General features: G+C 36.8%; 1 protein-coding gene across 8 annotated transcripts in view; it reads left to right on the top strand.

Annotated features, from left to right (window-relative positions):
• PPP2R3A (protein phosphatase 2 regulatory subunit B''alpha) overlaps positions 1 to 12,575 on the top strand; it is a 213,003-nt gene that overhangs the window by 172,378 nt on the left and 28,050 nt on the right. The window lies entirely within an intron of this gene.

The raw sequence follows: 12,575 nt of genomic DNA, 5'->3' as shown, positions 1-12,575 counted from the left end.
ACAGGGAATATCATCCTCAGTGGGGAAAAACTGAGAGCTTTTCCCCTAAGATCAGGAACACAACAGGGATGTCTCACCACTGTTGTTCAACATAGTACTGGAAGTCCTAGGCTTAGCAATCAGACAACAAACAAAAATCAAAGACATCCAGATCGCCAAAGAAGAAGTCAAAATTTCACTCTTCACAGACATGATACTCTATGTAGAAAACCCAAAGACTCCACCAAAAAATTGCTAGAACTGATAGAGGAATTCAGCAAAGTTACAGGATATAAAATCAATACACAGAAGTCTGTTGCATTTCTATACACTAACAATGAAGCAGCAGAAAGAGAAATCAAGGAAGTAATCCCATTTACAATTGTACCAAAAACTGTAAGATACCTAGGAATAAATCTAATCAAAGAGGTAAAAGATCTGTATTCTGAAAACTAGAACACTTATGAAAAAAATTGAGGAAGACACAAAGAAATGGAAAAACACTCCATGCTCATGGATTGGAGGAACAAATATTGTTAAAATGTCTGTGCTACCCAAAGCAATCTACACATTCACTGCAATCCCTATCAAAATACCATCAGCATCTTTCACAGAGCTGGAACAAACAATTCTAAAATTTGTATGGAATCAGAAAAGACCCTGAATAGCCAAAGTAATGTTGAAAAAGAAAGCCAAAGCTGGAGGCATCACAGTTCTAGACCTTAAGCTGTATTACAAAGCTGCAGTCATCAAGACAATATGGTACTGGCACAAAAACAGACACATAGATCAATGGAACATACTAGAGAACCCAAGAATGGACCCTCAAATCTATGGTCAACTAATCTTTGACACAGCAGGAAAGAATATCCAATGGAAAAAAGACAGTCTCTTCAACAAATGATGTTGGGAAAACTGGACAGCAACATGCAGAAGAATGAAACTGGACCACTTTCTTACACCATACACATACATAAATTCAAAATGGATGAAAGACCAAAATGTGGGACAGGAATCCATCAAAATCCTAGAGGAGAACACAGGCAGTAACCTCTTTGACCTTGGCCACAGCAACTTCTTGCTAGACATGTCTCCAAGGACAAGGGAAACAAAAGCAAAAATGAACTATTGGGACTTCATCAGGATAAAAAGCTTTTGCACAGCAAAGGAAACAATCAACAAAACTAAAAGGCAACCTATAGAATGGGAGAAGATATTTGCAAATGACATATCTGATAAAGGGCTAGTATCCAAAACCTATAAAGAACATATCAAACTCAACACCCAAAAAACAAAAAATCCAGTCAAGAAATGGGTAGAAGTCATGAACAGACATTTCCCCCCAAAGACATGGCTAACAGACACATGAAAAAATGCTCAACATCACTCAGCTTCAGGGAAATAAAAATTAAAACCACAATGAGATACCTGCCATCTCCCACTGGTCAGAATGGCTAAAACTAACAACTCAGGAAACAATAGATGTTGGTGAGGATGTGTCTTACACTGTTGGTGCGAATGCAAGCTGTTGCAACCACTCTGGAAAACAGTATAGAGGTTCCTCAAAAAATTAAAAATAGAACTACCCTATAGTCCAGCAATTGCACTACTAGGTATTTATCCAAAGAATACAAAAGTTGCGATTTGAAGGGGCACATGCACCCCAATGTTTATAGCAGCAATGTCCACAGTAGCCAAAATATGTATGGAAAGAGTCCAGATGTCCATAGACAGATGAATGGATAAAGAAGTAGTATATATACATACTATATACATACATGCACACACGCATACACACACAATGGAGTAGCCATCAAAAAGAATGAAATCTTGCCATTTGTAATTACGTAGATGGAACTAGAAGGTACTATGCTAAGCAAAAGTCAGAGAAAGACAAATCCCATATGATTTCACTCATGTAGAATTTAAGAAACAAAGGAGATGAACATAGGGAAAGGGAAGGAAAAAGAAAATAAGATAAAAACAGAGGGATACAAACCATAAGAGACTCTTAACTATAGGAAATATACTGAGGGTTGCTGGAGGGGAGTTGGATGGGGGTGATGGGGTAATTGAGTGATGGGCATTAAGCAGGGCACTTGATATAATGAGCACTTGGTGTTATATGCAAGTGATGAATCACTAAATTCTACCCCTGGAACTAATAATGCATATACGTTAACTAAATTTAAATTTTAAAAAAAATTTAATAAAATAATAAGTTTTTTAAAAATTTAAAATTCTATTAAAAAAAAAATAGCCAACTGATAAATTGAAGATGCTCAACATCAGGGCACCTGGGTGGCACATTGGGTTAAGCATCTGACTCTTGGTTTCAGCTCAGGTCATGATCTCAGGGTTGGGAGATCAAGCCCCATGTCAGCCTCCACACTCAGCATGGAGTCTGCTTGAGATTCTCTCTCCCTCTCCCTTTGTCCCTCATCCTCATGCACACTCTCTCTCAAATAAATGAGTAAATATTTTTTTTAAAAAGATGCTCAACATCACTATCAGGGAAATGCAAATCAAAACTACAGTATCACCTCCCACCTATTACAATGTCTGTCATAAAATAAGTATTGGCAAGGATGTGGAGAAAAGGGAAACTGGTAGATTGTTGATGGGAATATAAGTTGGTACAACCATTATGGTAAACAATATGGCAGTTCCTCAAAAAATTAAAAATAGAACTACCATATCATCCCATAATCCCACTTCTGGATATGTATTCAAAGAGAGTGAAATCAGTCTTTTTTTTTTTTTTTTCACTTTCTGAATATGGTTTTATTACTGTGCCAAAGTGGAAAATATGCTGGTAGCAAATGGCCAATTTCTGAGGCTCATAAAGAATCTATCTTCTCAAATTATGACTGATTTATGAACAAATGTAATTTTTAAAATCAGATCCTTTTTTAGGCTGAGTAATATTTCATTGTGTATATACCACATTTCCTTTATTAATCCATCAATGGACACTTAGGTTTTTTCCATATTTTAGCTATTGTAAATAATACTACATGGCATTGAACATGGGAGTGGATATATCTTTTCAAATTACTATTTTCATTTTCTTCAGATAAATAACCAAAGGTAGAATTGCTGGATCATACAGTAATTCTGTTTATAATTTTCTGAGGAACTTCAATATTGTGTTCCATTGTAGCTGCACCAATTTACTTTCTCGCCACAGTACACATAGGTTCCCTTTTTTCCCACATCCTCACTAACACTTTTCATTTCTAGTCTTTTTTGATGACTGTCATTCTAACAGGTGTGAGGTAATACCTCATTATATTTTTGAATTGCATTTCCCTGATGAAATGTTGAGCATCCCTGAGTCATGTTGAGCATGCATCTTCTGATGTACCTACTGGCCATCTGTGTGTCTTTGGAAAAATGTTTATTTAGATCCTCTGCCCATTTTTTAATCAGATTTTTTGGGGGGGCTATTGTGTTGTAGGATTTCTTTATATATTTCGGATATACAGGAGGTTGCCTTTTTATTTTGTTGATTTCCTTTGCTGTGCAGAAGCTTTTTTAGTTTAATGTAGTCTCACTTTATTTTTGCTTTTGTTAACTTTGTTTTTGGTGTCAGATCCAAAAAACAAATCATTCCCAAGATGATATCAAGAAGCTTACTGCCAATATTTTATTCTAGCAGTTTTATAGTTTTATTACATTCAAGTTTTTTAAAGATTTTTTTATTCATTTTTTATTTGAGAGAGAGAGAGAACATGAACAGGGGGAGGAGCAAAGGGAGAGGGAGAAGCAGACTCCCCGCTGAGCAGGGAGCCCAACACAGGGCTCAATCTCAGGACTCTGGGATCATGACTTGAGCCAAAGGCAGGCACTTAACCAAGTGAGCCACCCAGGTGCCCCATATTCAAGTTTTTAATACATTTTGAGTTGATTTTTGTGTATTGTGTAAGACAGTGGTCCAGTTTCATTCTTTTGCATGTGGCTGTCAGTTTTCCAACACCATGTATTGAAGAGACTATCCTTTCTCCATTTTATGTCCTTGGCTCCTTTGTCCTACGTCAGTTAACCATATATGCATGGGTTTATTTCTGGGCTCTCTATTCTGTCTCATTGATCTGTGTGTCTGTTATTATGCCAATACCACACTGTTTTGATTACTGTAGTTTTGTAGTATATTTTGAAATCAAGTATTGTGATGTCTCCAGCTTTTTTCTTGTTGCTCAATATTGTTTTGGCTATTCATGGTCTTTTGTCACTCCATACAAATTTTGGAACTGTTTGTTCTCTTTCTGTAAAAAATGCTATTGGAATTTTTATAGGGATTGCACTGAATCTGTAGATTGCTTTAAGTAATATTAACAATGTTAATTCTTCCAATCCATGAACATGAACTGTCTTTGCATTTATGTGTGTCTTCTTCCCAGGCATTATATTCTTCTGGATGTAGCTGTAAATGGGGTTGTTAATTTACCTTTCTGCTACTTCATATTGATTTTTGTATCCTGCCAACTATACAGAGTTTATTAATCCTAACAGTTTTTTGGTGGAGTCTTTAGGGTTTTCTGTATATGTCATCTCGGAGTTAACAGTTTTACTTCTTCCCCTTCCAATTTGGATGCCTTTTATTTTTTTTTTTTTTCTTGCTTCATTGCTCTGGCTAGGACTTCCAGTACTATCTTGAATAAAAATGGTGAGAGTGGGTATTTTTGTCTTGTTTCAGATCTTACAAGTTTTTGGGCTTGTCATATATGGCCTTTATTATGTGGAGGTATAATCCTTCTGTACCCACTTTATTTTTTTTTAAAGATTTTATTTATTTATTTGACAGAGAGAGAGATAGCGAGAGCAGGAACACAAGCGGGGAGTGGGAGAGGGAGAAGCAGGCTTCCCGCCGAACAGGGAGCCCAATGTGGGACTCGATCCCAGGACCCTAGGATCCTGACCTGAGCCAAAGGCAGATGCTTAACGACTGAGCCACCCAGGCGCCCCCCTCTGTACCCACTTTATTGAGAGTTTTTATCATACATGAATGTTGAATTTTATCCAATGCTTTTTCTACATCTATTGATAGGACCGTGTGATTTTTATCCTTCATTTCATTAATGTGGTGCATTGCATTGACTGATTTGCAGTATGTTGAGCCTTCTTTGCATCCCTGGGATAATTCCCACTTTATCATGGTGTATGATCCTTTTAATGTATTGTTGTTTGAGTTGCTAATATTTTGTTGAGGATTTTTGAATCCACCTTCATCAGAAATATTGGCCTGTAATTTTCTTGTGATGTCCTTGTTTTATTATCAGGGTAATACTGGCCTCGTAAAATGGGTTTGGAAGTATTCTCTAATCTTCTATTTTTTTGGAAGAGTTTGAAAAGGATTAGTATTCTTTTTTTTTTTAAGATTTTATTAATTTATTTATTTATTTGAGAGAGAGAGAGAGCAAGCGAGTACAAGCAGGGGGAGCAAGCAAGGGAGATGCAGGCTTCCCACTGAGCAGGGAGCCCAATGTGGGGCTTGATCCCAGGACCCCAAGACTATGACCTGAGCCAAAGGTAGATGCTTAACCAACTGAGCCACCCAGGTGCCCCAGCATTAATTCTTTTTGAATGTTTGGTATTATTCACCAGTGAACCCATTTGGTCCTGGACTTTTGTTTGGTGGGAGGTTTTGAATACTGATTCAGTCTCCTTACAAGTATTCAGTCTCTTCAGATTTTCTATTTCTTCATGGTTCAATCTTGGGATATTGTATGTTTCTAGGAATTTATCCCCTCTGGTTGACTTTCATTGTGTATATACCACATTTCCTTTATTAATCCATCAATGGACACTTAGGTTTTTTCCATATTTTAGCTATTGTAAATAATACTACATTATTATTACATGTTGATGTATAATTGTTCATAGTAGCCTTTTATGATCGTTTGTATTTCTGTGGTATTGGTTATAACTATTATCGCTTTCAGTCTGTGCATATCATTACATCTAATGTGTCCCACTTTAGGCAGCATACAGATGGGTCTTGTTTTCTTTTCCTTTCTGCCATTCTGTCTTTTAATTACAGAATGCATTTCATTTACATTTAAAGTAATTATTGATAAGTGTATAGCTATTGACATGTTGTTAATTTTTTCTTGCTGTTTTGTAGTTTCTCTGTTCCTTTTTCTCATGCTCTCTTCCTCTGTGGTTCAGTGACTTACTTTTGGGTATGCTTAGATTCCTCTCTCTTTATCTTTTACTTATCTACTATATGTTATTACTGATTTTCTCTCATTTCTGATTTTGAGTCCTCTCTTTTTCCTTACTTTGTGACTATAGCTAAAGGTTTGTCAATTTTGTTTTTGCAAAGAACCAGCTCTTAGTTTCATTTATGTTTTCTAACTTTTTAGTCTCGGTTTCACTTTTTTCCACTCTAATCTTTGGTATTTCCTTTGTTCTACTAACTTTGGGCTTCATTTGTTCTTTTTCTAATTCCTTGAGGTGTTAAGTTAGTTTATTTGAAATTTTTCTTTTTTCTTTATGTAGGCATTTTATCACTATGAATTTCCCTCTTAAAACTGCTTTTGCTGTATCCCATAAGTTTTTGGTGTGTTGTTTTTCATTTTTATATTTGTCTCAAAGCATTTTTTGCTTTCTTTTTATTTCTTCTTTGACCCATTGATTGTTCAATAGCATATTATTTAATCTCCACACATTTGTGAATTTCTTGGTTTTTCTAATAGCTGGTCTAGTTTCATACAATTATGGTGAGGAGTGCCTGGGTAGCTCAGTCAGCTGAGCATCTGATTCTTAGTTTTGGCTCAGGTCATGATCTCAGCAGGGAGTCTGCTTGAAGATTCTGTCCCTCTGCCCCTCCCCCTACTTGCTCACTTGCTCACTCACACTCTCTAAAATAATTCTTTTTTTAAAAAAAAAAAGATGCTTGATGATATTATTTCAATCTTCTTAAGTTTATTGAGACTTGTTTTGTGACCTAACATGATGGAAGATGTTCCCTGTACACCTTTATTCTGTTGCTTTTGGATGAAATATTCTGTATATATCTGTTAAGTCTATCTTACTTAACATGTCATTTAAAGTCAATGTTTCCATATTGATTTTCTTTCTGGATGATCTATCCACTGATGAAAGTGGGATACTAAAGTCGCCTATTCTTATTTTATTGCTATTTCTCCATTTTAGGTCTGGTAATATTTGCTTCATGCATTTAGGTGTTGCTGTATTTTGAGTGCATAAATACTTAGGAATATGTCCTCTTGTTGTATGGACCCTTTTATATCATTATGCAGTGCCCTTTGTCTCTTACTACAGTCTTTGTTTTAAGGAAACAAAGTTTGTCTAAAGTAAGTATAGCTACTCCAGCTTTCTTTTGGTATCCATTTGCATGGAATATCTTTTTCCATCCCTTTACTTTTATTCTGTGCATGTCCTTACATCTGAAGTGTCTCTCAGGGGTGCCTGGGTGGCTCAGTTGGTTGAACGTCTGCCTTCAGCCCAGGTCATAATCCCGGGGTCCTGGGATTGAGCCCCGCATTCTCCCTCTGCCTCTGCCTGTTGCTTCCCCTGCTTGTTCTCTCTCTCTGTCAAATAAATAAATAAAGTCTTTAAAAAATAACAAAAATAATAAAGTGTCTCTCTTTAGGCAGCATATGGATAGGTCTTGTTTTCTTATCCATTCTGCCACTCATCTTTTCATTAGAGAATGTATCCCATTTATATTTAAATTATTGACAATATATAGTTACTGCCATCTTAAGTGTTTTCTTGCTGTTTTGTAGTTTCTCTTTCCTTTTTTCTTTTCATGCTCTCTTCCTGTGTGGTTTGATGAATTTCTTTAGCAATATGCTTAGATTCCTCTCTTTTATGTATCTACCAAGGGTTATTGCTCTGTAGTCACCATGTGGCTAACATATAACAACTTATACTAAAAACAGTCTATTTTAAATTATAATAAGTTTGAACAAATTCTAAAGCTCTACATTTTTACTCTGCCCCCTACATTTTATGTTTTTGATACCACATTTTATTTCTTTTTATTTTGTGTTTCTCATGACTAATAATTTATAGTTCTTTTTACTACGTTTGTCTTTTAATCCATCACTTTTACTATATATTTACCTTTACCAGAGAGACTTCTATTTTGTTGTTACTAATTAGCATCCTTTCTTTTCAGCTTAAGAGTAGTCTCTTTAACATTTCTTGTAAGGCTGGTTTAGTTGTGATGAACTCCTTTAGTTTTGCTTGTTTGGAAAACTCCATCTCTCCTTCAGTTCTGAATGACAACTTTGTCAAGTAGAGTAATACTGATGGAAATTTCTATCAGCACCTAAATATATTATGCCACTCCCTTCTGGCCTGCAAAGTTTCTGCTGAAAAATCTGTGGTAGTCTAATGGGGGCTCCTCTGTACATAACAAGTTGTTTTCCTCTTGCTGCTTTTAAAATTCTCTCCTTGTCTTTAACTGTTGACACTTTAATTATAATGTTCTTGGTGTGGGCTTTGTTGGATTCCTAGTATTCAGAACCCTTTGGGTTTCCTGGATCTGGGTGTCTGTTTCCTTCCCCATGTTATGGAAATGTTTAGCCACTGTTTCTTCAAATAAATTTTCTTCCCCTTTCTCTCTTTCTTCTCCTTTTGGAAGCCCCAAAATATGAATACTGATTCACTTAATATTGTCCCATAAGTCCCTTAAGCTATCTTCACATTTTTACATTCTTTTTTCCCTTTGCTATTCTGATTATTTGAGTTCCACTGCCCTGTATTCAAGTTTACTGATCCTTTCCTCTGCTTTATCTAGTCTTGCTATCAAATCCTCTCATGTGTTTTTCACTTCAGCTATTGTATTCTTCTGCTCTTTGACTTCTGTTTGGTACATTTTTATATTTTCCATCTCTTTGAGTTCTCACTGGGTTCATCCATTCATCTCCCAAGTTCGGTGAGCATCTTTGTGACCATTATTTTGAACTCTTTATTAGGTAAATCACTCTTATTAAGGATTTTTTTCTGAGGTTTTATCTTGTTTTTAGTTCAGAACATATTTTTCTGTTTCTTCATTTTGCTTGACTCTGTGTTGGTTTCTGTGCATTAGATAAAATGGTCACCTTTCCAAGTCTTGAATAGCAGCCTCATGTAGTAGTGAATCTTATTGTTCAACCCTGCCCTAGCTGTTGTCTCTTAAACCTTTCAATTGTCCAAGCATCCTGTTTTATTTTAAACAGCTCCCAGTAGTTGAGGTTGTGCCAAGAGCTATCAGTGTCCCAAAGGGGAGGATCTCAGCACCTAAATGTAGGCTTGTTGTCATCCTTTTAAAGTATGCACATATATACATACAGTCCTATGGAACCACAAACATAAGCCCCACTGACCATCAGAGCTAAGTAATCTGGAAGTGTCTCCTGGGCAGCAGTCCCAAAAATTGGGGCACCATGCAAGTGCATACAGTCCTTCTAAAAGATAGCAGCAAGCTGGAGCAAGACAAAGGGAGAGCACAAAGATGGCATCCACTGGCCTCCATTCCATGAAAATAACTCCATAAGCTTCTAGATGTGTGCCAGACCTGAAACCTGCCTTTTGGGCTAAAATTCCAACACAAGCATATAGGTCTCTTTCACAGAAAGCCTGGGCGCTTTCTTGTCTGTGCGGTACCCTGGGTATAGTAGCCTGCCAAAAACTATGTCTCCTACTGTTACCGTCCCATGGGGCCCAGGAACACAAGCCCTCCTGGCCACGAGAGCCAGCTCATCAGTGAGTGTCCTCTGGGTGGCAACTGCACATACCAGGAAGGGCTCCAGACATAAAAACAGGGGCATCAGATGTGTGTAAAATCTCCCTCCAGGAGATACTGGCACTCTGTAGTGCAGCAAAGAGGGGAAAGTGAAGATGGTATCCACTAGCCTTTGTCCCCATAGAGTACCCAGCAGGCCCCTAGATGTGTGTTAAATTAGATGCCTGCCCCTAGGCCAAGGCTTTAAGATAAGGAAATGAGTCTCACAGAAAGTCTGGGTGCCCATTGGCTGCTTCTGCACTAGTTCCTGGGGTGGGTGAATCCAAGCACACAAGCCCTTTAAGAGCCATTTCTCACTTCAATATAGCCTTGTGGGTCTCATGGACACAAGCTCTGTTGGTTTCCAAAGCTAGATGTTTTAGGGAGTCATCTTTTAGTTGCAGGACTTAAAAGTTACGGGGCTCAGTGTGAGATTCAAACCCTTCACTCCTTGGAAGAAGTTCAGGTTTTAAGTTCCCTCCTGATTGCGTGTCACCATGACAGAGGTGGGAGTTATAGTGAGATTGTGTCTCAGCCTGTCCTACCCACATAGATGTGGGGTTTTTCTTGTTTGCCCAGTGTATAGGAGTCAGCTAGTTTTAAGGGTTCTTTTCAGAGGAAATTGCTCCATATATAGTTGTCGATTTGGTGTATCTGTGGGAAGATGTCAGCTCAGGATCTTCTTACATCATCATCTTGAATCAGAGCTCTGAAATTAATATCATGAAGAGGTACCTGCACTCCCATGTTTATTGCAGCATTATTCACAGTAGCCAAGATATGGAATCACCCTAAATGTCCCTCAGTGAATAAATGGATAAAGAAAGTATGTTCTGTGTGTACACACACACACACACACACACACACACACTGGAATATATAGTAGTGTATATATATATATATATATATATATATATATATATATACACACACACACACACACACACACACAATGGAATATTATTCACCCTTTAAAAAGAAAGAAATCCTGTCATTTGCAATGATGTGCATGAACCTGGAGTACACCATGCTAAGTCAAATAAGGCAAGCACAGAGAGACAAATACTGCATGATCTCACTTATATGTAGAATCTAAAAATAGTCAAACACAAACAGGCATAGAGTAGAATTTTGATTAGCAGGGGCTGAGGGGAGAAGGAAATGGGGAAGTGCTAGTCAAAGGGTACAAAGTTGCAATTAGGATGAAACATACAACATGGTGACTATAGTTAATAATACTGTACTGAATACTGGAAATTTGCTAAGAGAGTAGATTTCAGGTCTTCTCATTCCTCTTCCCCCAAAAAATGCTAACTAAGTGAGAAGATGGTATGTTAAGTGGTTTTACTGTCATAATTGTTTCACTATATATTAAATTATCTCATTGTACATCTTAAATACAATTTTTACTTAAAACGTTAAAAAATTATAAAAAAATTTTAGCCACAGTAAAAGTGTAGAGAAACATTAACTGCAATTACGTATCTTATTTAACCCAATATATGTGAAATGTTATTTGAACATGTAATCAATATAAAAATATTGATGTTTTACTTTTTTCATATCAAGTCTTCAAAATCTATTATGTATTTACACTTAAAGATACCTCAAATTGGACTAGTCAGGGTGCCTGGGTGGCTCATTCGGTTAAGCCTCTGCCTTCGGAAGCTCAGGTCATGATCCCAGGATCCTGGGATTGAGTCCCACATAGGGCTCCCTGCTCAGTGGGGAATCTGCTTCTCCCTCTTCCTTTGCCCATCCCCCCTGCTCATGCTCTCTTTCTCGCTCTGTCTTAAATAAATAAAATCTTTAAAAACAAAATTGGACTAGCCATATGTGGATAGTGGCTACCATATTTGACCATGCAGATGTAAATAACAGGAGTTTCAGAAAAAGAATGGATAAAGGTAAAAAGAGGCAGGGAAGAAATGATAAATTTAAGATTTCCAAGAACTAAGGGATAGTAGTTTCCAAATTGAGTAGGGTCTCAGAAAGCCCAATAAATTAGATAAATTAGACCCAGACCAGGATACTTCATGATATTTTGAAACACCATGGACCCAGAGAAACATCTATAGGCTTTAAAGGAAAAAAACAAAAAACAAAAAAACAGGTTATTACAGTCAAAGGATCAGATATCAGCATGGCTTTAGACTTTTCAAAAACAATGGATAGATAGGAGACAGTGAATCATTGCCTTTAAAGTTCTGAAGGAAAAGCACCACTAAGGTATCATTCTATAACTATGAAGCAAGTTAGAAGGTAGATATGAACCAAGTTAGGAACCAAGATAGGAGGTAGATAAAAGATATTTTCAACTATCGAAGATCTCAAAGAAGTTACCTGCCATGCTCCCTTTTTCAGGAAGCTACTGAAAGGTGTGTTACACCAAACAAAGTCAACCAAGAATGAGGAAAGTATGAAATACAAGAAATGGGAGAAAGGTGAAAGGAATCCCTGGGATGAAACTGTGAACCCAACCTAGAGGGCAAGAAGTCCAGGCTAGAGTAGGTTGGAAGGGAGTAAAAAAGACTTCATCAAGAAAATCCAGTTGATAGAACCCTGATGAGACTAATTGTGGATGTAGAAAATTGGCAGATATGGGCGTTAAATAGTAACGTACACAGAAATCTAAGCAAATAAGATAAAAGAAAAATAAAAAGTTATATACTCTGAATGTTGAGTAATTTATATTAAGAGGTCCAGAAGGGCATGTAGGTAAAGTGGAATGAGAGGTAAAAATGCTAAAACCTCATCTTTCACAGTATGAAATTAATATACAGTTCTTAAAACTGAAATGTAAGGAAGAAGTAATATAGGCATCTTATCTGAAAATATAAAGTTAAAAAAATAA

Source organism: Halichoerus grypus, chromosome 1 (assembly GCF_964656455.1).
Source record: "Halichoerus grypus chromosome 1, mHalGry1.hap1.1, whole genome shotgun sequence".
In the NCBI taxonomy this organism is placed as follows: domain Eukaryota; kingdom Metazoa; phylum Chordata; class Mammalia; order Carnivora; family Phocidae; genus Halichoerus; species Halichoerus grypus.
This window is presented reverse-complemented; position numbering and strand designations above follow the sequence as displayed.